We start from the raw sequence: 11,968 nt of genomic DNA, 5'->3' as shown, positions 1-11,968 counted from the left end.
ACGTACTGTGTAAGATGCGTCCATTCTGTTTCTACAAGGCCCAACAAAACGAAGGGCTAGGATGACCCTTTGGTGCTGATTTTTTGGGCACACCCTATCTATGTTAAGACCTATCAAATGAATGCTTTGGATCATCCACAATGTGTGGGCCCACTGTACTTTTTAAAGGGTGGAGTAGATAAGCTTTTCTACTCGGCCGAGTAGAAACACTTTCCTCTATATATATATATATATATATATATATATATATATATATATAGGAAAATGATTGTACGCTCGAGTCTACCAAGCTTATGGTACGCTCGAGTGCCCAATCACATGTGGGCCCAGTTTGTTAGCACGATCCAAAACATTCATTTGAAAGGCCCTTACATAGATGGGGTGTGTACCAAAAATTAGCTCCATAGGATCATCTTAATCCATCCATTTGTAGAGGTCAAAATGGACAGACACTGTGTGTCCACAAATCTGCCCATTTTTTCCCTCCACTTTTGGAGGGGATAGGCTGATTCATTGGAGCTAATTTTTGGTACACACCCTATCTATGCCTTGCAAATGAATGCTTTGGATTACCACAAAAAATGTGGGACCCATGTGATTGGGCACTCGAGCGTACAATCCTTTTCCTCATGTATATATATTAAAAATGTCGGGTTCACTTGGGTCGGGTTGCCGAAGCCCTCAACCCGGGTTGAGAAAACCCAACCCGACTTTTTATTAGGTTGAACCCGTCGGTCGGGTTGAGCCCTCCCAAGTTGCACCCCTGTTACACACCCACCCACACAGTAAAAACATTGCTACTCGAGTGCACACAAAAACAACTAATTAAGAATACAATGTCAAGGGATCAATGAAGAAGATGATCAAATAGCTCCTCTCTAGTCCTGATCACATCTTTTCTAGCCAGCCATTCTACGTTGGTGCGTATGTTCTTCCAGAAACATCCAAGGGTGTAGCCGGACACAAAACTCTGAAGCAATTAATCCATTCTCATCCATCTAACGGTGAGCATAATCACCTTTAAGGCCCTGTTCGTTCGAGATTATGGTAACCGATGGTGAGCCCCCAAACCGATTGTTGGAGTAAAAAATAATGGGGGCTCACCATCGGTTGTCATAATCTCAAACGAAAAGGGCCTAAATGATTTGAGAGCCTTTAACTTTATCCTTAAACACTCGATTATTCTCGAGTTCTTTCAATTAGCCCATAGAGTAGCTAAAAAGACCAAAAGGTCTTTTTCTTCTTTTGGCTAAGGGGCTAATACCTAACTTTCAACTATCTCTTCCAGTCTAAGAGGAAAGACCCAAGATGTCAAAGGGAGCTAATACGCATCTCTACACCTCCCTAGCTAACCTGCAATGAATAAAAATACGGTCTATCATCTATCATGCTTATGATCACATTGCACAAATGATCAACTATAAGAAATCTTCGACTTCTCAAATTATCACTCTTCAAAATCTTATCCAAAGTTTCAGACAATCCGAAGGCGCATACCATAGGGGACACTGGAATCCTCTAATTTCTGTTAGTTGGCGAAGACGGCAAGGCTAACAACTGTTATTTTACACTTCCCTAATTATATAGGGAGGACTTTTTAAGGAATTGTGATAGTTTGGTTAAAAAGGAGTAAAACAAAAGGTGATTTCGTCCTACTTAATTGTGATAGTTTGGTGGGAACCCGGTCTGTTCTGCTGGAGGACTTGCAGTGCTCAAGGTTCTTGACAAGGAGAAGCGGCAATTACATTGTGCCGATGTTGGGTCCCACTTAATTGGGCGTTTAAGAGATCTTCAGCAAAAATATGAAAGTAAACATCTTTGACCTTTGGCATCTCCTGTTGACTTATTAGTCTTTTGCAGTGTTTAAAAATGCGGATTTGACGCGGAACGCGGCCAAGAAAAATCCTTGTCGACTCGGCACGGATGCGGCAAAGAATGCGGTTGACACGGTTTACATGGTCATAACTCGGGAGAGTCAAAGGAGTTTATTGACTCTGTAGGGCAAAACGCGGAATGCGGATGTGGTGCAACGCGGAATGCGGCTGAGGTAAAAAGGAGTCGACTCGGGTGAGTTCCTTGCCGAGTCAAGAAGTTTTTAAACACTGGTCTTTTGACCCTTTTAGATAAACTGACCTTCACACTGGACTTTTTTTCATTTGACTTTTTTTTTCTTATAGGTGACATAATCGGTTTTGAGTCCAACAATCAGTTTTGGACTCGCAATCGGTTCTAAATATCCAAAACAAACAGGGCCTTAGATTTGGATACATTCAAGCTTAGTTGTTGAGTATTTGATCTTGAATAGCCATGTATTAAGATAGATAAAACACATTTTATTTCTTGTTTGTCTTCTACAATTTACTGAAATTTCCCTATACTTTAAACTTTAAAGTGCTTAACCTATTAGTTTAGCTCTATAGTGCAATGAATGATGAGATTCTTGTGGGTAGCAATGCTTAGTATCCATCAGTTCTTAAATTATTTTATGCATAGAAACATTTAGTTTAGCCAACCCCAACTAGTTTGGGGCAAAGGCTTAGTTGAGTTGAGTTGAGTATAGAAACATTTAGTATCCATCAATTCTTAATTTTTTTTCCTAGAGTTGTTAGCAATGCTTATAAGATACAACCCAATGTAGTAATGCATCATTGGGTTGATTTACCCTTATGGATTTCTTGAGCACTTCATTTTTTTTACCCTTTTTCAGTCATAGGAGATGTGAGAGGCAGGGGCTTAATGGTGGGGATAGAACTTGTCACTGATAGGAAAGATAAGACACCTGCCAAGGTTGAAACAGCTGTTTTGTTTGAGAAACTGAAAGGTAAGAGTATAAGATATGGGTGAAATTTACTGCGTTCTCATTTAATACTTTCCTTTTTTTGCCCTTATTCTTTTGGTGTTTTCCTTAACATATCTAATCCTGATTAAATATCTGGGAGTGTTGGTTGGGAAAGGTGGGCTACATGGAAATGTGTTCAGAATAAAACCACCATGTGCTTCACCAAAGATGATGCAGGTGCACTCTGTCACTCTCTATAAAATTACCGTTTCCCTGTGCTACATAAGGTGCTTAACAGAAGTGTGAGCCCCTTATATCTATCATTGTTAAACCCAAAGTGCAAAGGAGGAATGTACTAAGTTGAGATCGCTAGGACAGTGTTTTAGATTCAATTGATATAAAATGTGCTTTGGACATGACTTATTTCTGTACAATGCAGATTTCCTTGTAGATGCCTTGGATTATGCCCTCTCAGGTATGTGAGAATTGGCCTATTGGGACTGGGAGTCGAAAGACGAGTTGGATTTGTAGCCATGGGATCAAACAAAGAACTGGTTCTTGGAAATAAATGGCCTGCATTCCTGCAAAAAAAGGTAAAAGAAAAATTAGTTTGTTGTGAACAGATCAATTGTGAAGGAAATTGAAAAATCAGTTCTTAATTCTTCTTTATGAGATGTAGTTCCAAACATGCATATCATCTAGGATGGATGGAGCAACTTGGGGAGAGACAAATGAATTTAGATGTGAAATCAGAATAGTAACCAGGCAACGAGATCTCCTTCCAACCGAAGAGATTCTAGTGTACAATAACACATAAAAGGCTTACCCCACCATTCCAAAAGATCTAAGATCCCTCTATCATGGTTCTTCAAGAAAAAAACACTTACTATTGTTCTTATTGGAGCATAAAAAGCTGTGGTGGAAGCAAGGATATGCCATTATATGATAAAAATCTAAATCTTTGTATATTGTTTCCCGGAGGTACAAGATGTTTTAGTCAGTAAGCTGAATTATTTAATAAACTAATATTTCAACATGCAGCTATAATGACTTCAACATTATTTAGTAATTTACTGAACCCGGATAACCTTTACAGCTGCCTTGAAAGTGTTGGGTATTTAAATTTAATGTTGAGATAGGTTGGGAACTACTAAAGCTTAATGGTTATGGACAAACTGCACCTGACTCAGTGGACAAATATTTTGGCATGACAGAAGAATGAAATGCCACTTTTCTCTTGGAAAAGAGGCTGCAGAAGTGAACCCGCAGGGGTGTGGCTCTTTGGCTTAAAGTCATGGGTATGCTCCCTGGACCCATTGACGCGAGTTCAAATCCCCTGTGCTTAAGTTCAAATCCCCTGTCCTTACCCGATGCGCGTGGTTTATGGGTGCGCTTAGGGAATAGTCCCACCCTAAAAATTGGAGTGGGGATACCCTATGTCAATTAGCTACCATGGCAAGAGCTTTTTTGGGAATTGTAATAACTATATCTTTAATGGGAAGATTCACCTTGTTTTTTTTTTTTGGGATGGTAAAGCAATTTTTATTAAAACAAGGGAAAAGATCCCTCGACTGAGGTAGTTGGCTAAAAAAAACACAGATACACTAGGGGTGCAACTCGGGTCGGGTTGAGGCCAACTTGAACCCGACCCGGGGAACCATTTGCTCAACCTGAACCCGACCCGACTTGAGTTCCAACCCGATGAGGTTCAACCCGACCCGAGAAACCCTTTTTGCCAACCCGAACCCGACCTGGGATTTTAAGCTTAAAAATAAAAAAATATATTAAAAATGTCGGGTTCACTCAGGTCGGGTTACCAAAGCCCTCAACCCGAACTAAGGGTGTCAATTTTGGCTCGGGCTCTGAAGCTCGCTCGAGCTCGGCTCGAATCCTTAACGAGCCGAGCCCGAGTTAGGCCAGGCTCGGCTCGGCTCGTTAAGGCTCGTTAAGAATTTAATATATTTAAATATATATATTATATATTAATATATACATTAAAAGGGTTGTCCATGGAGTGAAAGGGGGGAGCAAAATATGTCACTTCATTTTTGGAACCCCATTTGTTACTAGGACCACCCCCCATATTGTAAAAAAAGTAGTCAAATTACACTAGTAGGGCTGTCCAGGGAAGATGAGGGGTGTGAACATAATATAACCCGAGCTCGGTAAGGCTCGCGAGCCTGACCGAGCCGAGCCTCACTTGTGAGCTTAACGAGCCGAGCCGAGCCTGGCCAGGCTCGGCTCGGCTCGTTTACACCCCTAACCCGAACTCAACCCGGGTTGAGAAAACCCAACCCGACTTCTTATTAGGTTGAACCCGTCGGGTTCGGGTTGAGCCCGCCCAAGTTGCACCCCAATTACACACACACAGTAAAAACATTGCTACTCAAGTGCACACAAAAAAATAACTAATTAAGAATACAATGTCAAGGGTTCAATGAAGAAGATGATAAAATAGCTCCTCTCTAGTTCTGATCACATCTTTTCTAGCCAGCCATTCTACGTTGGTGCGTATGTTCTTCCAGAAACATCTAAGGGTGTAGCCGGACACAAAACTCTGAAGCAATTAATCATTCTCATCCATCTATCGATGAGCATAATCACCTTTAAGGCCCTGTTCGTTTGAGATTATAGTAACCGATGGGCGATGGTGAGCCCCCAAACCGATTGTTGGAGTAAAAAATAATGGGGGCTCACCATCGGTTGTCATAATCTCAAACGAAAAGGGCCTAAATGATTTGAGAGCCTTTAACTTTACCCTTAAACACTCGATTATTCTCGAGTTCTTTCCATTAGCCCATAGAGTAGCTAAAAAGACCAAGTTCCAAAAGGTCTTTTTCTTCTTTTGGCTAAGGGGGCTAACACCTAACTTTCAACTAGCTCTTCCAATCTAAGAGGAAAGACCCAGGATGTCAAAGGGAGCTAATACGCATATCTACACCTCGCTAGCTAACCTGCAATGAATAAAAATATGGTCTATCATCTATCATGCTTCTGATAACATTGCACAAATGATCAACTATAAGAAATCTTCGACTTCTCAAATTATCACTCTTCAAAATCTTATCCAAAATTTCAGACAATCCAAAGGCGCATACCATAGGGGACACTGGAATCCTCTAATTTCTGTTAGTTGGCGAAGACGGCAAGGCTAACAACTGTTATTTTACACTTCCCTAATTATATAGGGAGGACTTTTTAAGGAATTGTGATAGTTTGGTTAAAAAGGAGTAAAACAAAAGGTGATTTCGTCCTACTATCAAAACATGGTCTCGTAGATATCATTCACCTGTTTGTTTGTTTATCTTGAGAATCAAATTTGAGTCCAAAAGTGATCAGTGGCAGATATGGACATTTGGTTCTCAGTTTAGAATCAATCTGGGATTCAAATCAAATATACATCCTATCAATATCAATGTGCATCTTAGTTAGGATGTAGGTTCCATTTAAGTCCAAAAATGATTCTACAAATGTGACCCAAACACCCCCTTTTTGTTTGCCAAGAATCAGTTTTGGACCAAGAATCCATTCTCAAAATAAAAAAACAAACATGGGCTGAGGGAAAAAAATTTCAAGAAACAAAATCCCTATATCCAAACACACCCTAAGAATCCGGGATTTCTTCAAAATTGTAGCTAAGAGACAAGAGAAGAAGCGGACAAGCCATTGTTTTTTACTTGCTTTTGACCTCTCGCCCTTCTTTCCATCAGTAAGAGAGTAGTAGATCCTCCCATATTTCCAGGCTCTAGAAATCTCAAGATGCAAGAGAGATTTATAAAACCTGAATTTCTCACTTAATATCCAAGAAACGTTGTCAGGAGAGCATACATAAGCTTGATCATGAACCCTCTTTTATACTGTTTTTAAACTAAAAACCTAGATTCTAAAATCCACGTATCCAAACGGCCCTTAAGATAGTCAGATTTTAGAATCCGAGTTTTCTTCAAAATTGTAGCTAAGACACAAGAGAAGAAGCGGACCCGGAGTAGCAGATCTTTTTTTTTTACACTGTTTTCAAACTAAAAACTTGAATTCTAAAATATCATTTCCCAAAATTAATAGAACTATAAAAGATAAATGGAAAATTACCAAAAAACCCCAACTCTTAGAGGAAATTTGTCTTCAGTCTTTCTTCTGCTAATCTGCTCCCCTCTTCTTTTTTCTCCACTCTGCTTTAAAATCAATTCAAAACCCCCAAAATCTGCCCTCTTTTATTCTCTCCCCAAACATGAGCTCTGGTTTTAGGGTTTCCATTCCAAACAGCGTCAGAAAAACGATCCAAAGTATAAAAGAGATCGCTGAAAATCACAGTGATGATGAGATATACGCAATGCTCAAAGAATGCTCTAAAGGTTCTCTCGATTTTTTCCTTGTTTTGTTTTGGCTCCATTTATTAGGGTTTTTTTTTTGGCTCCATTTTTCAGCTCTTCAAAGCTCTTTCTTTGCCTCTCCCTCCTGTTTTTTTTTTTTTTCAGCTCTTGGGGATTTTCCCTTTCTAAAACCCAAAACCCTAAACCCCTAAATTTCTCATTATCTTTCACCTCGTTTTGTCAATGGCATCAGTTTCTACACTCTCTCCATCTGGTAAATCTTCAATCTCTTTACAAAGTTCTCGCTGTTTTAATTTCGCATTTGAATTTTTCATGTTTTATATGAAATGCTACGATCGATTTCTACTTTACTTTTCATTTCCATGAAATTTCTTCTTCATTTCTTGTTATCTTTGTATTCTATTTCAATCTCAATGGCCTTTTGAGTTCTGCCCCCACTATTATTAGGGTTTATGCTATCTTTTACCCCTTGTTTGGATTGCAAGAAAAATATTTCCGTTGGAAAAACTTTCTTGAGAATTTTTTTTTCTTTCCACGATTTTGAGCTGTATTACTGGAGATCTTTGCATTCTGTTTCGTTCTCAATGGCTTTTGGAGTTCTGCCCACTATTAGGGTTTAGGCTATCTTTTACCCCCCCTGTTTGGATTGCAAGAAAAACATTTCTGATGAAAAAATTTCTTAAGATTTTTTCTTTCTTTCCATGATTTAGAGAAAAATGATATGATTTAGGTTAATTTGGAGAATATTATCATAAATTATAAGTCCCTCTGAATAAAATTTGAGTAGGGATTGTTCCAATTATCTTAAATGTAGGAAATTTTAGATATATTTTTCCTTTCCAAACTTTCCCTCGAAATTCTTGCCATCCAATTTGGGCCTTAGGGTTTGTCTGTCCGCATTTGATTTAGGGTTTTTGATTTTCATAAGAAGATCTTAGTTTTGAGAAGGGGTTCTAGTTTCTTACCTTTTGTTAGATATGGTTTAGAAATATTTTTCCTTTCCAAACTTTTCCCCAAAATTCTTGCCATCCAAAGAGGGCCTTAGGGTCTATCTGTCTGCACTCGCATTTGTTGTAGGTTTTTTTTTTTTTTTTTGTAAAAAGATCTTAGTTTTGAGACGGGTTTTTACTTTTTTGCTTGATATGACACTCCGAAACTCCTAACTCGTCACATTCTGTTTTCCAATTTGCATAATTCAAAACGAATCTATTTGACTTTGATTCATTTGATACTTTTGCATTGCTTCCATGGAATAAAAAAAATAATTACGCAGGTTTCAAATTTGTACTGCTGTCGTCTGTTTTAACAATTGTGTTTGATGAACTGCAAGAAGAAATTTACTATTTGTTTCTCTTGTAATAATTTGTTTTGCACCATGAAATTCTGAATTAATGGCAGAAAGGTTTGGTTAGGCTTTTTTTTCCCCTTAATTCAGCTATTGAAATTTGGTGTTTAGAGTTTCATCTGTTTATGTTACTAATTATTCATTCAAAATGATTCTTTGTGATTAGGATTCAAGTATGAGCTCCATAGTATTAGAGGCCACGATTGCTCTTGGAATGACTTTGATGAGGGCACACCCGATTTTAACATGACATCTCAGTTCAAGAAAAGGAAGATTTGTCTTAATGTGGATTCACATTCACACGACTTAAAAGCTTCATTACCTGTTTTGCGTTCTCCTGGTTATTTTATGAAACCTTCTCTGAAAGAGCTTGCTGCTGGAGAGCTAATTGAACAAAATTATTGCCAAAGAGTTCCAAATTTTACGGTTGGAAGGGTGGGTTATGGGTATGTTAAATTTTTGGGAGAAACCGATGTTAGATGGTTGGACTTAGATCAGATTGTCAAGTTCAATAGACACGACATCACAGTATACACAGATGAAGGCAACAAGCCTGTAATTGGTCAGGGTCTTAACAAGGCTGCCGAAGTGACTTTGATACTTCAAATAAGGTTTTCAGTTTCCGATGGAGCGAAACTTAATAAGCTAGTGAAGAAATTGAGGAGCAGCACGAAAAAACAGGGTGCCAATTTTATTTCGTTTAATGCATCAAATGGTGAATGGAAATTCGTGGTTCGCCATTTCAGCCGATTTGGATTGAGCGAAGATGATGAAGATGATATTGTCATGGATGATGCTGTGGTTCAGCAGCCTGCAGTGCCAGGTGGCGTTGAGGAAGTGGACGTTGATGAGGAACCTCAACCGGGTCCCACGGGAAATGTTTTATCTCACTCTCTTCCCGCTCATCTTGGCCTTGATCCTGTCAAAATGCATGAAATGAGAATGTTAATGTTTCCCATGGAGGAGGAGGAGGAGGATGAAGATATTGATGGTCCTTTTTCACATGAGAAGCAATCCTTTGGTAAGGAGTATATTAGGAAAGATACCAGCTCGAATACGAAAAGTATAGCTCATAGGCCTGCTTTACAGTATTCTTCTCGGAATTCTAGCAATAAGTTTAGTCCGTCTCCTATGCGGATATCACCGCAAGCTTTGCTTGAATACAATACAAACAGTTCTGACTTGAGTCCACCAGGAACCATTCTCATGACCGGGCAACACAATGGCTTGCCACTGAGAACAACTAAAGTTGAAGGTTTCAAACTGGACTTAAAGCATGAGACTCCTATATCTAATAGCCATTCTAATAACATAGTTGATGCTGGTCTGTTCATGGGAAGGTCATTTCGTGTTGGATGGGGACCAAATGGTGTCCTTGTTCATTCTGGTACACCTGTAGGCAGTACGAATATGGGAAATGGACTCTCTTCTGTGATAAATATAGAAAAAGTTGCGATTGACAGAGTGGCTAGAGATCAAAATAACAGAGTAAAAGAGGAGCTTGTTAATTCATGTTTTGCTTCTACGTTGAGTCTCCACAAGTCAATAAACCATGAAACCTTAGATGTTGAAGTTGGGTCCTTCAAATTAAAGCTTCGAAAGCTTTTATCCAATCGCTTAATGCTTTCAGAGATTTGCCGGGGTTATGTTGGGATTGTTGAGAGCCAGCTCGACATTTCTGGGCTATCCACATCTGCTCGTATGCTTTTGATGCACCAAGTCACGGTTTGGGAGTTGATAAAGGTTCTCTTTTCAGAAAAGGAAATAAACAATCACTTGAAACCTACAGACCTTGATGACGAAGAGGATATGATGCACGACAATAAGGATGATTTTTTAGACATAGACCCAGAGGCATACCCTTTTGTTCGCAGAGCGGAGTTCAGTTATTGGTTGCAAGAGAGTGTTTGCCACCGTGTACAACAAGAGGCAAGCTGTTTAAATGAGTCTAATGATTTAAAACAAATATTTTTACTCATGAGTGGACGACAGCTGGACGCGGCCGTGGAATTGGCGGCATCTAGAGGAGATGTTAGAATGGCTTGTTTGCTAAGTCAAGCAGGCGGGTCGATGGTTAATCGGTCTGACGTGGGACGGCAGCTCGAACTGTGGAGAATGAATGAAATGGACTTTAACTTCATTGAGAAAGATAGGTTGAAATTATATGAGTTACTCGCTGGTAATATTCAAGGTGCCCTTCATAATTCAGAACTTGATTGGAAACGGTACTTAGGATTATTAATGTGGTATCAACTACCACCTGATACTCCATTGCCTGTAATTATTCAGACTTATCAGCAGCTTCTCGACGAAAGACGAGCTCCATATCCAGTCCCAGTTTACATTGATGAGGGCCCACTTGAAGGGGCCCCGGAATGGAGCCAAGGTGATCGATTTGACTTCGCATATTATCTTATGCTTCTCCATGCTAATGAAGAGAAAGCCTTTGGGGTTCTTAAAACTATGTTTAGTGCTTTCTCATCTACGCATGATGCCTGCATTCCTGCAAAAAAAGGTAAAAGAAAAATTAGTTTGTTGTGAACAGATCAATTGTGAAGGAAATTGAAAAATCAGTTCTTAATTCTTCTTTATGAGTTGTAGTTCCAAACATGCATATCATCTAGGATGGATGGAGCAACTTGGGGAGAAACAAATGAATTTAGATGTAAAATCAGAATAGTAACCAGGCGAAGAGATCTCCTTCCAACCGAAGAGATTCTAGTGTACAATAACACATAAAAGGCTTAACCCACCATTCCAAAAGATCTAAGATCCCTCTATCATGGTTCTTCAAGAAAAAACACTCGCTATTGTTCTTATTGGAGCATAAAAAGCTGTGGTGGAAGCAAGGATATGCCATTATATGATAAAAATCTGTTCACTTGTTTTCTAGCTGCAGGAAAAGAAAAGAAAGGGAAAGAATCTGACGTGGAATACTGGAAAAGAAAGGAAAAGAAACTGTGAGAAAATTCCGTTGTTCACTTGGCCGAAAAAGGAAAAGAAAGTATGTAGGCAAAGTGGTTTTCTCATGAAAGTGATTTTTCCATCCTTTTGGTGAGAAAATTTAGAGGAAAAGTGCAAGAAAGTTGGTTTTCTACGTCATTATTTATATTTTTCACCTGTGTAATTCCGCTTTCCTGAGAAAACAAGTGAACGGCGGAAAATGTCAAATCATGTCCAATTACAGGAAAATTTGGCTTACTTTCTTCTCCTTTCCTTTCTCAAGAAGGCAAGTGAACAGAGCCTAAATCTTTGTATATTGTTTCCTGTAGGTACAAGATGTTTTAGTTAGTAAACTGAATTATTTAATAAACTAATATTTCAACATGCAGCAATAATGACTTCAACATTATTTAGTAATTTACCGAACCCGGATAACCTTTTCAGCTGCCTTGAAAGTGTTGGGTATTTAAATTTAATGTTGAGATAGGTTGGGAACTACTAAAGCTTAATGGTTATGGACAAACTGCACCTGACTCAGTGGACAAATATTTTGGCATGACAGAAGAATGA

The 11,968-nt window shown here is 39.0% G+C and overlaps 1 pseudogene; it reads left to right on the top strand.

Moving 5' to 3' along the window:
• The first annotated feature begins 6,911 nt into the window (after nucleotides 1–6,911).
• LOC143890618 (nuclear pore complex protein NUP96 pseudogene) lies at nucleotides 6,912–11,968 on the top strand (annotated as a pseudogene).

Source organism: Tasmannia lanceolata, unplaced genomic scaffold, assembly GCF_043159265.1.
Source record: "Tasmannia lanceolata isolate RefF3 unplaced genomic scaffold, GAP_Taslan_0.1 ptg000013l, whole genome shotgun sequence".
Taxonomy (NCBI): Eukaryota; Viridiplantae; Streptophyta; class Magnoliopsida; order Canellales; family Winteraceae; genus Tasmannia; species Tasmannia lanceolata.
The sequence above is the reverse complement of the archived record's forward strand: the minus strand, read 5'-3'. Positions and strand labels throughout refer to the sequence as shown.